This window comes from Arachis hypogaea, chromosome 5, assembly GCF_003086295.3.
Source record: "Arachis hypogaea cultivar Tifrunner chromosome 5, arahy.Tifrunner.gnm2.J5K5, whole genome shotgun sequence".
NCBI lineage: Eukaryota > Viridiplantae > Streptophyta > Magnoliopsida > Fabales > Fabaceae > Arachis > Arachis hypogaea.
This window is the reverse complement of record NC_092040.1, coordinates 74,692,970-74,712,006: the sequence shown is the minus strand read 5'-3', so window position 1 is coordinate 74,712,006 and position 19,037 is coordinate 74,692,970.

The window sequence follows — 19,037 nt, the reverse complement described above, 5'->3', positions numbered from 1 at the left end:
TTCATCTTGATAATGATAAGGAGATGGTGTATATTGAGGTGGTGGTTCATGAGATTAATTGTGTTGGAATGGGGGTGGTTCTATGTATGGTTCATTTGGCTCATAAGGTGGTTGGTATGGTGGATACGGGTTAGGGTCATATGGAGGTGAATGGTGGAAAGGGGTTTGTGAGTATGGTGGTCCAAAGTCATGTTGAGGAGGGGGTTCATAGGCATATGGTGGTGATTGTTGATAATCAAAATAGTGCTCACCATAACCATTGCCTTGATATGCATCACAGAATGGTTGTTACTAGTCCATTGGAGGTGGTTGTTGCCATGAGGGTTGATCAAATTCTTGTGGCTCCTCCCATCTTTGATTGTTCCAACTATGGTGCATGTTGTCATTATAATCTCTTCTTTCTGCAACATAATTGTAACCAGACTCATAGCCAAAGTTGTGAGAGTTCATGGTAGCTAAAGGAAATAAAAATTAATGAAAATAAACTCCTAAAACTAGAAACACTGACAACAATATAAGATAAATATTTGGAAAAGGTTTAAATTTTAAAAAGGTTTGATTTTTAAAATTTTAAATTTAAATTTTTGAAATTTAAATTTTGAATTTTTGGAATTTAAATATTGAAATTTGAAATTTGATTTTTGAAATAAGATAAGATAAGATTTTGAAAAAGATATGATTTTTGAAAAAAATTTGAATTCTGAATCTTAAAACTAAGATAAGATAAGATAAAAATTTTAAAATAAAAATCTGAAATTTTTTATTTATTTTTTTTCGTATTTTTTGAAAAAAATCAATTAAAATAAAGAGAAAAGATATTTTTGAAATTAATGAGGAAAGAGAAAAATAATAAAATGACACTAAACTTAGAATTTTTAGATCAAAGCAAAGAAAACAAACAAAAAAAAATATTTACAATAACCAATAATAAGGCACACGTTTGCAATTCCCCGGCAACGACGCCATTTTGACGAACTGATTTCTTGCCGATAAAGAATTTACAAATAAGTTCGCATTGTAAGTATAGTTTCTAAACCAACGGAGAATCTTTTCGTGCAAAAGTTTTGTTTGTCACTTAAACAAACCCAATAAAAATAAATAACCGAAGTATTCAAATCTTGGGTCGTCTTCTCAAGGAATTACAGGGAAGTATGTTTTATTATTGGTTATGAAAGACAGTATTTTTCTGTTTTTGAAAGGTTTGAACAAGAGAAATAAATTGCAGGAATTAATGAATCAATAGCTAAGAAAACTCTTGGCAAGGTATGAAAATTAGAAGTCCTATCCTAGTTATCCTTATCGGTTGTGATGAGAATTGCTCGTTGCTCCCACTTAGTCAACCTCTAACTATGAAGGTAAGTCGATAAATCAATATGAATCCTCAAGTCCTAGTCAATTCCCAAAGAAAGAGTAGAGTTAGTGGAATTCAAGTCAATTAGCAACTTCCAATTATCAATCAACAAAAGAGTTTGATAACTCAAGAGTCTCTAATTACTCAACCAAAGCCAAAAGGAGAAAAATCCAAATTATTTATATCATAAATAAAAGAAACAAATCATAGATCTGAAATACCTCAAAAATTCATTAAATAGAAAATGCAAATCTAACATGAAGAGTTCATAAGTCAATTTGGCAACATAAGTCATGAATAAATAAAAGCATTAAAGTATCTAAAAGTAGAAGAGAAGTCAAAATAAAGGAATATTGAACCTGGTATGAAAAAACAATCCTAACCTAATGACTAAAAAAAATTCTAATCCTAAAACCTAAGAGAAAGGAGAGAACCTCTCTCTCTAAAAACTACATCTAAATTATGAAAAGTGAATTATGAGTCGTCCCCCTTCATTCCTCCACTTTGCAGCCTTTAATCTGTGTTTTCTAGGCTTGAAACTGGGCCGGAAATAACCCAGAAATTGTTGAGGGCGAAATCTGCCACGCTGATTTTCGTCACTGCGACGAGTCCGCGTGGAGCACGCGTTCGCGTCACCTAGATGTATGGCCACTATGGCAAATTATATATCAAATCGAAGCCCCGGACGTTAGCTATCCAACGCAACTAGAACCGCTTCATTTGGACCTCTGTAGCTCAAGTTATGATGGATTTAGTGCGATAGGGTCAGGCTAACAACTTTGCAGTTCCTTCAATTTCTTGTATTCCTTCCACTTTTGCATGCTTTCTTTCCATCCTCTAAGCCATTCCTGTCATGCAATCTCTGAAATCACTTAACACACATATCACGGCATCGAATGGTATAAAAGGAGGATTAAAATTAATAAAATTAAGGTCAAAGAAACATGTTTTCAATCCTAGCACAAATTCTGGGAAGGAATTGTAAAACCATGCAAATAATATGAATAAATGTGAGACTAGTGGATAAAATCCACTCAATTAAGTACAAGATGTACCACGAAATAGTGGTTTATCATTTATATTGTGTAGAATTTAGGAGGTTTGATCAATATTTTCCACACTTATCCATATAAAATGCATGGTTTTGTGTTTCCTTCCCAATTTTTTTTCATGATTGAAAACATGCTCCTTTGACCATAAAATTGCTATATTTTAATCCTCTTCTATTACTATTTGATGCCGTGATGTATTTGTTGAGTGCATTTAGGGTTTATAGGATAAGAATGGCCTAGAAGATGGGAAGGAAGTATGCACAAGTGGAAGAAACATGAAGAATGGAGCTTTGGAGGAGTTGGCATCGACGCGTACGCGTAGCCTAACACGTATGCGTGAAAGCGTGTAGATGGGACTCGTGCGCAAGAGTGGGTGCATTCACGTTGATTGGCGAATTCCCATCCACGCGTACGCATGCTTGACGCGTACACGTGGATCACAAAACTCATCGACGCGTACGCGTGACGCTCAGCACGTGAGCTCATTAAAGAACTCGTGGCTGGCAATTTCTAAGGAGTTCCAGACCCAAATCCAACTTGATTCTGCTTGAAAAAGACCCAGGAATTGTAAGGGGAAAGGGGGGGATCATTAATTACACACTTAGAGAGAATTTGGCTAGTTTTTGTTCTTGTTCATCTAAAGAGAGAAACCCTCATTTCTCTCTAGTTCTAGTTTGATTTGATCTTTCTTGTTGAAATTTTGAATTGGATATTGTTGATTTTAGTTTGAATTGCTTAATTTGAGTTCTATAGTATAATTTCATTTAGATCTTGTGTTAGATTTATGTTTTCTTGTTATTTTCCCTTTTTCTTCTCTTTTTGTGAATTTTATGGATCTTGAATTTCTACTAGTACATTGATGTTCTCTATGATTACTAGTGTTGTTTGAGTTATTTTCCATTGATAATTGTTAGTGGGTATTTGTAATTGTCAATTTAATTGCAATTTGAATATTTTTTTATTAGTGCATACCATGTGTTTGATGAAATGTTTTCTTTAATTATGGAGTAGCTTTTTTTACTCTTGGCCTAGGCTAAGGGAATTAGGTGAACTTGAGTCATTGGGTCTAAATGATTTGGTGATTTGAGAATCCTTAGTGGTCAATTTGATAACCATTGACACTAGCCTACTACTAAGTCAATTAGTAGCTAGGTTGGGACTTATGGGTTGATGTTGATCAAGTCATTTGACATACTTCAAGTATAGAAGTAGACTTAATGAGCTTGATTCCTTATAATTGTCAAGATATGGTTATTAAACAAGGATGTTGACCCTAATTCCTATGCCTAGTCAAGAGTTCCTTTTATTATTCATACTTGAAAACCAAAAATCTTAATTGCTTGATTCTTGCTATAGTTAATTGCTTAGTTTAGAGTAGAAGTAGATTATATGTTCTCTTGCTAGATTGGATTTGCTCATACCATGCTTTAGTTACTTGATTTAGTTTTTTGCACTTAAAGATTCCTTGCATGTTAAGTCTAGTAGTCTAATTTCTTGATCATGACTCCCAACCCTGGAATTCTAACCAATGTTGATGCACATGTTTGCTCATTCCTTATGAGACGACCCGAGATTTGAATACTTCGATTTACTTTTATTGAGGTTGAACTTTGTGACAGCCGATCTTTAAAATTTGATTGAGAATTATTAATTGATTTAGAACTATACTAGCAACATGAATATTTTGTGAAATTTCTAGACCAACGATAACCACACCATCACACTGCCGCCAGAGGTATTGTGGACGATGAGAGTGATTAGGAGAGGGACTATGACACCCACAAATCCGTAATGTAGAGACTAGAGAGTCATTGTTCGTTGCTGCTGTTGCGTAACTGAATTTGAGGCATGAGATTTAGGATATAAAATGTAACTATGTGATTTGCTGTGAGAATTTAGTAGCAAATTTGAAATATAAAAATTTTGGTGAAAATAGAAGTGGGAGAACTATGGCTATGGTGGTTGAAATTTCAATCGGTGGTGATAATTAATGGTGATGGTGGTGGTAGCAATGGCTAGCTATAGGTGGCTGTGATAGGCTCTGTGGCTAGATTAAAGCTATGAGTTAGGTAATGTTGATGATGATGGATGGATGGATTGAAAAGAGGTGAGTTGGTGGAGGTAGTGTCATACTGGTGAATTGGTAATGAAGAATTAACGATGTTATATGGTACTTATAAGTAAAATTGATAAAAAAATGAGTAAAAAAAATCTTCTTTTAAGGTAAAATTAAAGCTTATCTAAAATGTTAAAAGACAAAATTAAAATAAATTAAATATTAAAAATATTTTTTAATAAATTTAAAATTATTAAATATAAAAAATATATTTTACTCAAAATTCAATTATTCAAGTTTAATTATTTTGATGGTGAATTAGTGTACGATAGATAGTGTAATATTTTGGGTGGTAGTCTATGATTATAAAGCAATGATATTTCGTTAAGTTGCTGTGTCCGCATGTGTTGAATATATTTCAAATACAATATTCGTCGACGGTTATCTGGCATGTATATTTTTTGTAACCAATTTTTTCTTAATAAAAAAGAGTAAAGTGTATTTTTTTGTCCCTGAAGTTTGCTAAAAATATTAAAAATATCTTTAAGTTTTATTTTGTTTCAATTTTGTCTCAAAAGTTTTTTATTTGTATCAAATATATCCTTGACAACTAAATTTTAAAAAATTTAGAACTAATCTAACAATAGCATGATAAATATGTTTGATTTACTTTTCTTAAAGGTTGTTCTTGTGGAGTTATTCCTGAATTGGTCATAATTTTTTTAAAAAAATTAGTCGTTAGGAGTAAATTTGATGTAAATCGAAATCTTTTAGGACAAACTAGAAACAAAATAAAACTTAGGGATATTTTTGAAATTTTTAGCAAACTTTAAGGACAAAAAATATATTTTACCCATAAAAAATAACAATTTTTCTCTAAACATGCTTGGACATATCTAAGTATCATCACGTCTTAGCGTGTCCAGTCATACTCTTAATATTTATATTCTTAAAATGAGTTTAAAAGTAGTATATATTATTAATTATGAAAATAAAAATATTTTAAATATTTTAAATAATTAAATAAAATTATTACAAATAATTAAAAAATTAATTTATATTTTAATATTATTAAAATATTAAAATATCATTATAATATATATATATATATTGTATTTTATTTTCGTGTCTTATAAAAATTTATCATTTATATATTTGTATATTCTATATCGTATCGTATCATGTATTTATAAGCTTCGATGTCAAGGCATTGTAGGTGTTGGCTATGCAAAAAAATTGAAGGGGTAAACTATTAAAATGGTACATGAAAGTTTCTAACAAAACAAACTCTCAAAAGATACTAATGACAAATAAACTACTGAATGATTTAAAAATACAAGAAAAAAATATATATTAAATATATATTTTAAAAAATAATTTTAGAGGTCAAATTTTGATTCAAATTTTTAGAATCATTATTAGAAAAATAAGATTTTTTCATCCTTATAATTTGGTAAATTTTTGTCAAGTGAATTTTTTTTTAAAAATTATTATGAATGACCACATTTTTTAAAAAAATAAAAAATTTAGAGATTAAATTGTACTCCAATTTTTTTGTGTGCCTTCTAAATATTTATTCAAATTTTGCAACAAAAATTTCGATATAATGAATAAGACATTTGTTAAATATAAAAGTTTTTTTGTTACTTGCAAAAAATATTATATTTATTGATTCTTTTTATTGTGTTTTCAAATCATTACCAAATTATTTTGTCAATAACATCTTTTAAAAAATTTTTTGTTAGTTATCTAAATCTTTCAAATACCGAATTGATAATTAACTTTAAATAGAATTATAGAGGCATATGAAGTGGTGTTTTTTATTTAAATAAATTAAAATATATTTTATTTATTGAAATAAATAATTTTAAAAATTATTACAAAAATACGTAGGATGACTAATCTCGTTTATAGTGTAAACGAGATAAGTTTACATGTATCTCATTTACAAGATAGTGCGAGTGACATGCGTATATCTCGTTTACAGTGTAAACGAGATATGTGTAAACTTATCTCATTTATACTGTAAACGAGATAAGACTGAGTGAGGCCTATATATAGATTTTGTTCACACCGACTTATTGAGCCCCATTTCCACCACTTTTTGCTTTCTTCTATCCTTTTCTGACTATATTATTGAATAAGACAAAAATGGCGCGCGCAGATGCACGTGATCCGGACATCAATCGACTAAATGCGACATGACACGTCGCCGAGGTAGTCAACTTTGTGGTTAGTTTTGTTATCTTGACGCTAATGTTATCCCATATATGTATAATCATGGTTAGGATACTTGCCAAGAATTAGAATACAATTTATGGTTTAGGTGGCTAAATGTATCGTTAGGAATAAGTCCTGATAACGTATGATTTTAGGAATGTAGTTCTAAAATTTTTGTAATTAAGTTTTTAAATACATAATTATTAATTTAGATATTAAATGAGATGTTTTCCCATAATTTATTAGTTACATGTTTCTTAATTTATTAATTTAGTTATTAACTATCCAAGTAAAAGTTTGTTAATTAGATTATTAATTACTTTAGTCAACATTTTTATTTTACGTAATGTATTGAAAAAATATTTATTAATTAACTAAGTAAATAATAATGTAAAAAGTTTTATTTACATAAATTCAGTTAGTACATATGTGTAAATTTCCATTAAATAAATGTATATCATAGTTAACTCAATTTGTTATGTCAATACACGTATACAATATTTTTCTAACTATGATAAATTATTTTTTTGTCAAAGACCACGCTTATTTCTGCCTCAGCGAGTGAGTCACACGCTTCCCCCACCAGACATCATCGTCTCATATTTGAGGGAGGTTGGCTTTAGTGACACAATGCCTCTCAATTACTTCGTCTTTGACAACTCCCAAATCACGACTTTCATGGAGCGCTGATGTCCGGAGACCCACATGTTCCACCTGCGGTGGAGTGAGACCACTATCACCTTGCAAGACGTTATGTACCACCTCGAATGACTATGATGAGCGGATACTTTATACGCTTTTTGGCATCATTTTCATAAAGTTTTTAACATGTTTTGTTTAAATTTTATTATGTTTTCATAGGTTTTAGGGTAAAATTCACATTTTTGGAATCAACTATGAGTTGTGGTTTATGATAATTTCAGGTATTTTCTAGCTGAAATCTGAGACTTTTGACAAAGTCTGATTTAGTTGCAAGGAAAGCGTAGCAGACGTTGTCAAGATCTGACCTCCATGCACTCGAAAGAGATTTTTTGGAGCTAAAAAAGTCCAAATGGCGCGCTCTCAACGGCTATGGAAAGCTAACATCCAGGACTTTTTAGAAATATATAATAGTCCATACTTTGTTTAGGAACTAAAGGCCCAAAACTGGAGTTCAACGTCAGCTACCAGCCCTATTCCTGGCGTCCAACGCTCCCAGAGAGGAGGCCAACGTCCAACGCCCAAAAGGGGGCCCCTAGCCAGCATTCAACGCCCCTAGGGAGTCCTAGCACGTGGGAGACACTTAAGCTCAGCCTAAACACTCACCAAGTGGGCCCTAGAACTGGATTTTTGCACTCCTAAGTCTAGTCTATCATATTTCTGTAATCTTGAGTCATTAGATTAGTATATATAGGAGAAGATCACCCATGTTTAGGATCTTCTTTCTCCTCCATTTATTTTTGAACACTATTATGTACAGTATGAGTCACTAACCTCTTAAGGTTAAGGTTAAGAGTTCTGCTGAGTTTTATGGATTAATAAAAGCGCTATTGTTCTATTTCAATTCGTGTTTGATTCTCTCCTAAGTGATGTGTGCAAAATGATCCAACACAAAACTCACCGGCAAGTGTATCGGGTCGCATCAAGTAATAATAACTCACATGAGTAAGGTCGATCCCACAGGGATTGAAGGATTGAGCAATTTTAGTTAGGTGGTTGATTTAGTCAAGTGAACAGGTATTGATTTGGAAGTGAATTGTATCCAACAGAAGCTAAATTACATGAAATTTAAAGGGAGAGGGGAAATTGACAGTAATTGAAAGTGCAGGAGAATTAAAGAGCTGAATCTTAAAGAACAAATAATGTAAATGACTGAAACTTAGATTGCAAAGAATGTAAATGGCTGAACCTTAAAGTGCAGGAAATGTAAAATTGCAGAAATAATAAAGAGCTCAAGGAGCTGGGATCTCAGAATCACACACGAACAAGCAAAAGCAAGCAATCTTGGAAACAGAAAATGAAATAAGTTGCATCAGATCTCAATCAGAAAAGTGAAAGTGTTTGAAGAAATAAACAGCAAATGAATTAAACTTAAATTGCAGAATTTCAACGGAAGAGTGAAGATCTCAGGGGTTAAAGAGACTAGAAAATAAGTCTAAATCTCAATTCCTTCCTTGATCTAATCAGAAAACAATTTGCAAAAGAAATAAAAAATGAAAGTAGTAAAGGAAATTCAGATTCAATCCTTAGATCAATTGAGATGAAGAGTGGAAGATGATTCTCAGAATTTGAATCAATGGAACTCTTTCCAATATCAATTCAAGATCCAAAGGAAGACAGCAAAATTAGCAGGAGCAATGAAAATGAAATCAGAAAGCTTAATTCAACTCACAATTCCTTAGAATTATGCAGAAGAGTAAAACAAAGAAAGATCTCAAGGTGAGATTGAAATAGAATTCCTTCAATTCTAAGACCCAAGATTCAAAACAAATAGTGGAGAGTGTAGAACAATGAAAAAGAAAATTAATTCCCAATCCCAATTTCAAAAATTAAAAGATGAAAATTAAAATGACCTAAAAATAAAACTAAATTGACAGTAGGGTTTTTTCTAAATCAAACTAACTTCTATTTATATACTTTCTATTTTCGATCTTCAAGCCTTGAATTGGGCCTTTGGCTTTGCTGAGATTGGGTCAAAGATGTTTCCAATTGAATGCCCTTGACCTTGAGAAGAGATATGTGTGAGAATTGTACACTGATGCTTTAAGTTTGTATCAACGTTTGAGGGTCAACGTTGACTCAAATGCCACTTTAAATCATATCAGTAAAAACCAAAAAGATTTGCTGTCATTGGCATTTGACTCAACATTGGAGGACCAACGTCATCGAATCCATGCGTACGCGTGCTTTGTGCGTTCGGGCATTCTGCTAAAAAATGCTTATACACGCATTCGCGTGCTCCACGCGTTCGCGAGGATAAAAAAAATCATTTTTCCCGCTTTAAGGATGTTGGCCTCAGTGTTGGACCCCAAACGTTCCCTCCAACATTGACGTTTTCACATGTATGCGTGCTTCACGCGTTTGCATACTTTGCTTTTTTTCCATCCACGCGGACGCGTCGGTGACGCGTCCGTGTCGATGCATGTTTTTCAAATCTCAATTCTGGGTCGAGCATCGCAGGCGTTGGAGGCTACGTTTGAGCTAGCGTTGGACCCCCACGTCAAAATTTAGTGATGCATACGCATGACCCACGCGTACGCGTGGATGGTCGTTTTGCCATTCCACGCGTGCGCATGACGCACGCTTTTGTGCGGATACAAAATTTTGCTTTTTCACGCGTACGCATCGCTAAAAAACCTTTTTTGCCTAGAATTGAAACTTTTCATTACCACATTGGGGATAACGTTGGATGTCCAACGCTACCTCCAATGTGAGCATCAGCAAATTTATGTTCTGTTTCTCTTCTCCAAGTCTCTTTTCTTCAACCTTCCTCCATGCTTTTCTTCACCTATCATCAACCAATAAATGCATCAAAATCTTGCTAAAGTCATGAGAATTCTTATCATTCTTAACACACAAGTAATTATAGCATAATTCTCATGGAATTGCATCATATTAATCATAATTGGATGAATCTAGGTACGCCAAAATTTCTACCCAAATGGCTCACTTATAATTCAAGAAAGTGCATAAAACCTATCAAAAATAAAGAAAAAGTCTAGTAAAACTAGCCTAAGATGACCTGGCATCACAACACCAAACTTAAATCTTGCTTGTCCCAAGCAAGTACTGAATTATTAAGAAGAAAGAATGAAACAGAAGGGGGTGTTCATATTAGCAAAGCATTATTAGTAGCTCATGGGGTTTTATGCAGACAATGCAACAGCTCACTTCTTATTGATATTTAGGCATATAATGTCTCTCTTGAGCATCAATTGACACACTGCTATTGATACGTAAAGATTAGGATTTCACGTACAACCGGCAAGTATACCGGGTCGCATCAAGTAATAAAACTCACTAAGAGTGAGGTCGATCCCACGGAGATTGGTAGATTAAGCAACTTTAGTTAATGGTAAATTTAGTCAAGCAAACATGGTTTTGATTTCATGAGGTTTGTGATTTTTGAACATAATTGCAAGAATTTAAATGGCAAAGAATTTAAAGAACTAGAAGAGAGAAATAAAATGAAAGTAAATAACGGAAACTTAAAATGCAAGAAACTTAAATGACATCAAAGATAAATTGCAAGGAATTAAAGGTTGCAGAAATTTAAAGAACATAAGAGTAAATAGCAAGAACTAAAGGAACAGAATGTAGATAACAAGAATAGTAAATTGACAGAATGTAGAAGGGAATTGGGTTATGGGTAGTCAAACAACTAGAAGCAAAAGAAATAAGAATTAATGGTGGAGGGGATCATTAGGGATCAGAGATGCAAGTTTTCATGAATTGATGTTAGTCAAGTCCTTCTCAATCATGGGTATAGATCCATGGCAAATGGGTGATTGAATCCCAATCTCTTGGTGATTCAATCTCTCTCAACATAACCAATTACCACTCTCGTGATCTAATTGTTCATGAGAAGAGATGAAGCACAAATCTAATCCAGCCACACAATTCCCATAATCTCAACCAAGGAGAGTTACATCTCACATACTAACCAAGGTGTTTTGATTAAAGGAATCATGAAAGGATGAACTCTAAACTGAATTATGTGGCTCATTCCTCAAATTCACCACATAATTCATATAGATTAACCCCTCTCTCGATGGTGGTTGAATCTTTGAAGATCAAGAGTACCCTCTTTAGATCAACCACTAGAATTGAGGAGGAGAAGATGAGTTCACCAATTCATTTCAACAAGCAGAGCTCTTCCCCCTAATGAAAGTGGGGTTTAGTGAGTCATAGCTCCAATCTCAACAACAATTGCCATAAACCAAAATTAAACTAAGTGCAAAGAAAGATGAAGAAGAAGAATGAAATGCTTAAAGCTTCAGAAAATGAAGAAGAGAAGTTCCAAGAGGAACCAAAAATTGCTATCCGGATATCCTTCCCGAAGTACTAAAGAGTTCTTAAAATGAAGTGCTAAAAGTATGAAAAAGTTCTAAGTGTCCAAAAAGTGTAAAAAAAGTCCCTTACAAGTACACCAATCTCTTCTATTTATACTACTCCTAAAACTCTTTCAAATATCTTGAATTGGGTTAGCAATATGGGCTTCCTCTTTGTTGAATTCTTGGCTCAATTGGAAGAAGTGTTACTAGACTTGGAAAGGAAGAGTTCATTCATCATGCTTCTGGCCCATTGGCTTGGCGTTTTTGTCAATAACGCTGGCCTTAATGCACGTTGGCAACGTGCATCACAATTTCCTGGAAGTGAAGTTTGAGACTTGGGTGTTGCTAGCCCAGGTTGTTGCTAACAACTTGCTTTTCCCCTTCTTGGCTCTATTTTTATGCTAAATGTAGCCCAGAATTTGAGTGTCAACCTTCTGCTTCAATATGGACTATTATACATCATTGGAAAGCTCTTGATGTCTATTTTCCAATGCCACTGGAATCACCTCAATTGGACTTTCCTAGCTCAAGTTATGCTTCCTCAAAGAAGAGAAGGTTAAGCTGCCAAGTTGTTGCCAAAAACGCACCTTCACTCCCAAGTTGGCAACGTGCCCGTGCCTAACCTCCCAAGGCAGGGACTTGGGGCTGGCGTTGTTGCAAAACACGCCCCCTTGCTAGCACGTTGGCAACGTGCTCGTGCCCCCCTCCAGGGCTCATCTCTAGCCTTCTTGAATTTCACTTCATGTTCTTGTTTTTAGGGCCTAAAGATGACTCTGGTTTGGCTTCAATTTTTGTGCTCCACCATAGACTATTATATATGGTTGGAAAGCTCTGAATGTTAGCTTTCCAACGCAACTGGAAGCACTCAATTTGGATCTCTGTAGCTCAAGATATCTTCCATTGAAGTGGACATGGTCAGGCTGCCTTGTTGGAGTTGTTGTGGATAACGCCCCTATATTCCAAGTTAGCAACGTGGTGCCTCTATTCTTCATCATCCAAAGCTTCCTGGCGTTGTTGCTAAACACGCCAATGCTTTCTTGAGTTGGCAACGTGCTCGAGCCTTCTTTCCTAGCTCCAGGCATTGCTTCCCACGTTGCCATTGAACACGCCCATAGAAGCTGGTGTTGGCAACGTGCTCGAGCCTTCTTCAAGGCTCTAAACCTTGCTTCCCACGTTGGCAACGTGGCTGGCAAGGCTTTCCTGGCATTGGCAACGTGGTTGGCAAGGCTTCCTGGCGTTGGCAACGTGGTTGGCAAGGCTTCCTGGCGTTGGCAACGTGGTTGGCACCAAGACTTGGCGTTGGCAACTTGATTGGCACCAAGACTTGGCTGGCAGCACATTCTGGCGTTGGCAACTTGGCTAGCAGGACATTCTGGCGTTGGCAACTTGGCTGGCAGCACATTCTGGCGTTGGCAACTTGGCTGGCACCCAAGACTTGGTGCCTAGCCAAGCAACCATTTCTGGCGTTGCCTTGAATAACGCCAGTGAAGTAGCACGTTGGCAACGTGCTCGAGCTTGCTTCCTATGGTGCCAAAGTTGCTTGGCGTTGCCTTGAATAACGCCTATGGTTCTTGGCGTTGGCAACGCCCTCGAGCTCCTCTTCAAGGCTTCATTCTTGTTGCTTGGCGTTGCCTTGAATAACTCACTCCTTTCTCCAAGTTGGCAACGCCAACTTCTCTTCCAAGGCTGCCTGGCGTTACCTTCAACAACGCAGCCTATTCCTCAAGTTGGCAACGCCAACTTTGCTTCCAAAGCTGCCTGGCATTGCCTCCAACAACGCACCACATTCCTCAAGTTGGCAACGCCAACTTTGCTTCCAAGGCTGCCTGGCGTTGTCCTCAACAACGCACCACATTCCTAAGTTGGCAACGCCAACTTCTTCTTCTTGGTTGCCTGGCGTTGTCCATAAAAACGCACCCTATTCCCAAGTTGGCAACGCCAACTTCTTCTTCTTGCCCAGCTTGCATCATTCTTGCTTCCATGCTTCCTTGTTTCATCACCTATCATCAACAAAGGAAATAGCTTCAAAGTCTTACCAATTCATACAATAAATTTCATGAGATTCATTCATACTCATTCATGTATGTATTCTTTAAATTATTTGCATGAATTTGGCTAGAATCAACATGTTCCTTGGTGTTCTCATGCATGAAGATAAAACTCATAAAAGGACTTGTTTATTTAGAGAAAATGAGTGGGATTAAGCTAAAATCAACTAAACTAACTAGCTAATATAACAAATATGCAATTGCATCACAACACCAAACTTAAAGTGTTGCTTGTCCTCAAGCAAAATATAAAAACTTTGTCACAAGAATCTAAGATGTAAGACTTGAATGTTCTTCCAGAGAGTAATTTTTCATTGAGCATGTCATCCTCACTTGTGTGGTCATTAATTTATTGTAATTGAACACAACTATTCAACTTTTTCAATTAAAATGCTTGCTTCAATACTAAATTGGTTAACTTCACTAGACTTCTTTTATACCTTAGCACATGACCCTTGAACCATTCTTTCCTTGATGCTTCTCTTTTTTTTTTATATTCCCCCTTTTTTTTTCATTTTAAATGAGCTTGAAATCTTGTCTTAAGGCGGCTCTTTAGCATAAGCTTTCAATCAACAATCCCAAACCAGTTGGTTCAAGTTGTTAAGTGTTGAGACACTCTTAAAGATTTACTAACTCAAGCCTCTCTCCTTAACACATTCAGTCACAGGCATATAACATTGAAATTTTGTTTGGATAGTGGTGTCCAGCACCTCTTTGGGTTGCTAAATGTTCTGTTATAGAGCTACTCTTGATTGTGGGTTTTCAATCGATAATCCCGAGTTAGTTAACTCAAGTTATCGGGTGATGAAGCACCCCTCGGATTTACTAGCCTAAGTATGTCTCTTAACATCAATCACCACAGACACATATCCAAATTTTGTCATTGATGCCTAGCCTTTCATTCTTTCTACTCTATTTTCTTTATTGTCAAGGTTATTTGTGCTTTTACTGATAAAGTCTTTGTAATCCTTAACTGAACTAGTCTTGTATAAGCAAGCATTCTTTTGAATTTCTTGAACATTGATTCTTTCACAATAAATGTATATACTAGCACCTTTCTTATGGGACAACATGATTCTTTTTAAGCTAGAATTCTCTCTGTTCTTGCTCAAACTACATCTTTTATTCCATTGACAAGTAAAAGTACTTAAGACAAGCAACCATTCCAAACCTGTGAGTGGTGATGCATGGAATGGGCAACATAAAAGAAAATGCTTCAAAAAGAAAAAAAAAATGCATCTTAGAAGGTATACCATATTTCAGACATACATCTTCTTTATTTAATAAAGCATAAAGAAAAACAAAGGAACTTCACCACCTTTAGTCTTCATGTCCCTTTTCCCTTGCTTGATTCTCCTTGCTTTCCTTTGCCCTTTGGATCTTCTTTCTTTTTCTTTCTCAACTCTCCTTGTTGTTTTGTTGTTGCATCCCCCTTTGGATCTTCTTTCTTTTTCTTTCTTAGTTCTCCTTGTTGTTTTGTTGTTGCACCCCCCTCTTCTCTTGGCCACACTCCTGAGCTTATCATTGTCTCATTTAGCCTCTGTTGATTAAATCTCACCCTTGCAAGTTCTTGCTCTTCAAATATCTTGCGAGCTTCATTAAAGGTTTTAATTTGTGGGTTGAGTAATGGGGGTGTGGAACAGAGGTAACTGAGCTTTTCTTGGGTGCATATATCATAGTCAAGTCTGTCTTTATGCCTGGCTTCCCTGAACATTCTGCTTTCATTGAACTCTCTGTGAAATGTATCATGTCTAGCATCCAACCTATGGAGAAGCTCTCTTTGCTGAGCTTGCTCTTTCCTTAGTTGAGCTTGTTCTTGTATTACTTTCTCCATGGCTTTTTCATGTTCCACAGTTGAATTGTTGATGGCTTCCTGCATCTTGGCATATTGTTCTTGTTGTAATTCCATCATGTGTGCTTGGTATTCATTTTGTTGGTTCATCCATTGAACTTGAATCCCTCTTTGTTGATCCATCAATTGCCAAAGGTCCCTTTGTTGTTGAGCTTGTTCCTCTTGGCTTCTTTGAATTTGTGAATATTGCCCAGAAATTCCTTCCAAGGCGGCTTGGAGTTGGTTCATGTTCAAGGCATGAGGTTCTTCCATTTCTTGAGGCTCCTCCTCTTGTCTTGCTTCTTTCCTTTTCTTCCTTCTTGCTAAAGGTTACCTTTCCAATTGGGTTGTGGTGATGAATTCCAACCTTTCTCGAGTAAGAGGTTTTCCAACAGAGACCACATCAGTTTCTCCAAATTCTTCCAGAGGCACTCCAGCTTCTTCACATAGGCGCAGAATAGTACTAGGATATCCTAGCCAGCTGTCCTGTTTGACTTTTTGAGCTATGTCAATGATGTTCTTGGCTATAATGTCTCCAACATTGATTTCCCCTCCTTTCATTATACAATGGATCATTATTGCTCTATTCACCGTTACCTCAGAATTATTTGAAGTGGACATCAATGATCTCCTCACTATGTCATGCCATCCTTTTGCTTGAGGTATGAGATCACCTCTCCGACGTTTGAGTGGTTGTCCATGTGAATCCAACACCCAATCCGTGCCTACTCTGCATAAGTCACTTACCACATCCATGTATCTTGGGTCATTTTCAACCCTTTCTTCATAGCTAGCTCGTTTGAACTGTTTTGCCTTGACCTTTAGCACCCTGTTGATGGTGTCCGGGCTAAAATCAACAGTCACACCTCTTACATAACTCATGTATGGTTCTTCATCATCATATTCTCTTATCACATTAGTGTAGAACTCATGGATGAGAAGCATGCTCACTTCTTGAGGTTGGTCACAAAGAAGCTCCCATCCCCTTTTTCTGATTATTTTTTGTATTTCAGGGTATTCATCTTTTCTTAGCTTGAATGGTAACTCTGGAACAACATCTTTGCTTGACATCCAGCTGAAGATACGCTCGTTGTGTTTGGATTTGAATCTTCTTTGATCAAATTCATCTTCTCTCCTATCCCTTGATGATGAGGCCATTGAAATTCACTTGCAAGGGTTGAATCTTCCACACCAAACTTAGATGAATGCTTGTCCTCAAGCACAAGGAAAATGGTTGTGAATGGGGGAGATATATGACAACAACGTGACTTAGGCCAGCTAGAAAATGATGGTGAGGGGAGGTGGAGTGTTTCGGTTATGTGAGGGGGTGTAATGCTTCATGAGTTTTGTTGGGTAAAGATTAGGCCTAAGGCAAGAATATAGAAAGCATGGAATGAGTTGGGGTGTAGTGTGACTTCGGGTGATGAAATGAGGTTATGGGGGTAGAAGAATGAGTGAGGAAGAGTGAGGTTTGATGAATATGGTTGAAGTATTTAAAGTGAAATTTGGTGGGGATGCATGGTTCTAGTGACATTTAAGGCTCGGTCATGGCATGGGGAGCATGCTTCCTTGTGCCCAATGCATGTTGAGTTGTTTTTCCCCATGCACAAAGTTCAAAACTCATGTGACTTCCCTTCCTTGTGTATCCGTGACCTCACTCTCCAAGATTCCCCATCACTTCTTTCTTTCTTTCATTATATGCTTCCAAGATTCCCATCACTTCTTTCTTTCTTTCCTGCAACAAAATTCCAAAAGCTTGAGATTCTTAAAGTGACATTACTAGCTAACAACTTATGATGATATTCCTATGCAAAATTGACTAAACTAAAATTAAAATTTATGAATTGATTCCCTAATCTATTTTTTCTAGCATTAGTAATGTAAGTAAAGACACCAAACTTAGTTTGTAACTAAGTGTTCTATGGAATTAATTCCAAAGATAGCCACATCAAACTTAGTATTTTACTTACATTATATGCTATTTCACGTTTTTTTTTTTTTTTTGTATAACTAAAATAGATGACTATACTTTTATAGTCTAGCATTTTCGTGTATGTATGGACACCAAACTTAGTTTGTGACTAAGTGTTGTAGAACACACTTTTGCCATTACTTCAAGATTGGCCACACCAAACTTAGTGTCTTGCATACACCATGTACTAGTCTACTTAATCATTATTGACTACTAAAGTATGAAAATAAAAAAAACTCCCTGTGCATGGGTTGCCTCCCATGAAGCGCTTTGTTTATTGTCCTTAGCTCGACACTGCAACTTCTTTGCTCGTGTTAAGAGTTGCACACTCTCTTCCTTGCTCCAGGGGCCACCAAAATAGTGCTTCACCCTATGTCCATTAGCTGTGAAGGTTTGTTTTGAGGCTTCATCAAGTAATTCGACATAGCCATGAGGTGATACTTTGGTGATGGTGTATGGACCAGTCCATCTAGACCTCAGCTTCCCAGGGAAGATCTTCAATCTTGAATTGAATAACAACACCTTTTGGCCTGGTTCGAATGTTCTTTGAGAGATCCTCTTATCATGCCACCTTTTTGCTCTCTCTTTGTATATTTTGGCATTTTCATATGCCTCCAATCTGAACTCCTCAAGTTCATTGAGTTGTAGCAACCTCTTCTCTCCTGCTGCTTGAGCATCTAAATTCAGAAGTTTGGTGGCCCAAAAGGCCTTATGTTCAAGCTCCACAGGGAGGTGGCATGCTTTTCCATACACCAGCTGAAATGGAGATTTTTCTATGGGTGTCTTGAAGGCTGTCCTATATGCCCAAAGTGCATCATCCAATTTCCTAACCCAATCCTTTCTTGTTGTTCCCACAGTTTTCTCCAAGATCCTTTTTAGCTCTCTGTTGGCAAGTTCAGCTTGCCCATTGGTTTGTGGGTGATATGGTGTGGCCACTTTGTGAGTAACACCATATTTGTGGAGTAAAGAATTTAGTTGCTTGTTGCAAAAGTGGCTTCCCCCATCACTTATAAGTCCTTTGGGCACTCCAAATCTAGTGAAGATGTTCTTCTTGAGGAATTGCAAGACCACGTTGGTATCACAAGTGGTGGTGGCTATTGCTTCTACCCATTTGGAGACATACTCTACTGCTACCAAGATGTATTTGAAAGTGTAAGATGGAGGAAAAGGTCCCATGAAATCTATTCCCCACAAATCAAAGAGTTCCACTTCCAAAATGAACTTCTGAGGCATCTCATTTTTCTTTGACAAACCCCCTGTTCTTTGACATTCATTGCAATGGCTCACGAACTCTCTAGCATCCTTGAAGATTGAGGGCCAATAGAAACCACTTTGAAGGACCTTTGCAGCCGTTCTTTCAGCTCCAAAATGACCACCATAACTAGAGTTGTGACAATGCCATAGTATGTTCTTCATTTCATCCTCTGACACACATCTTCTTATCATTCCATCTGGGCATCTTTTGAACAAGAAT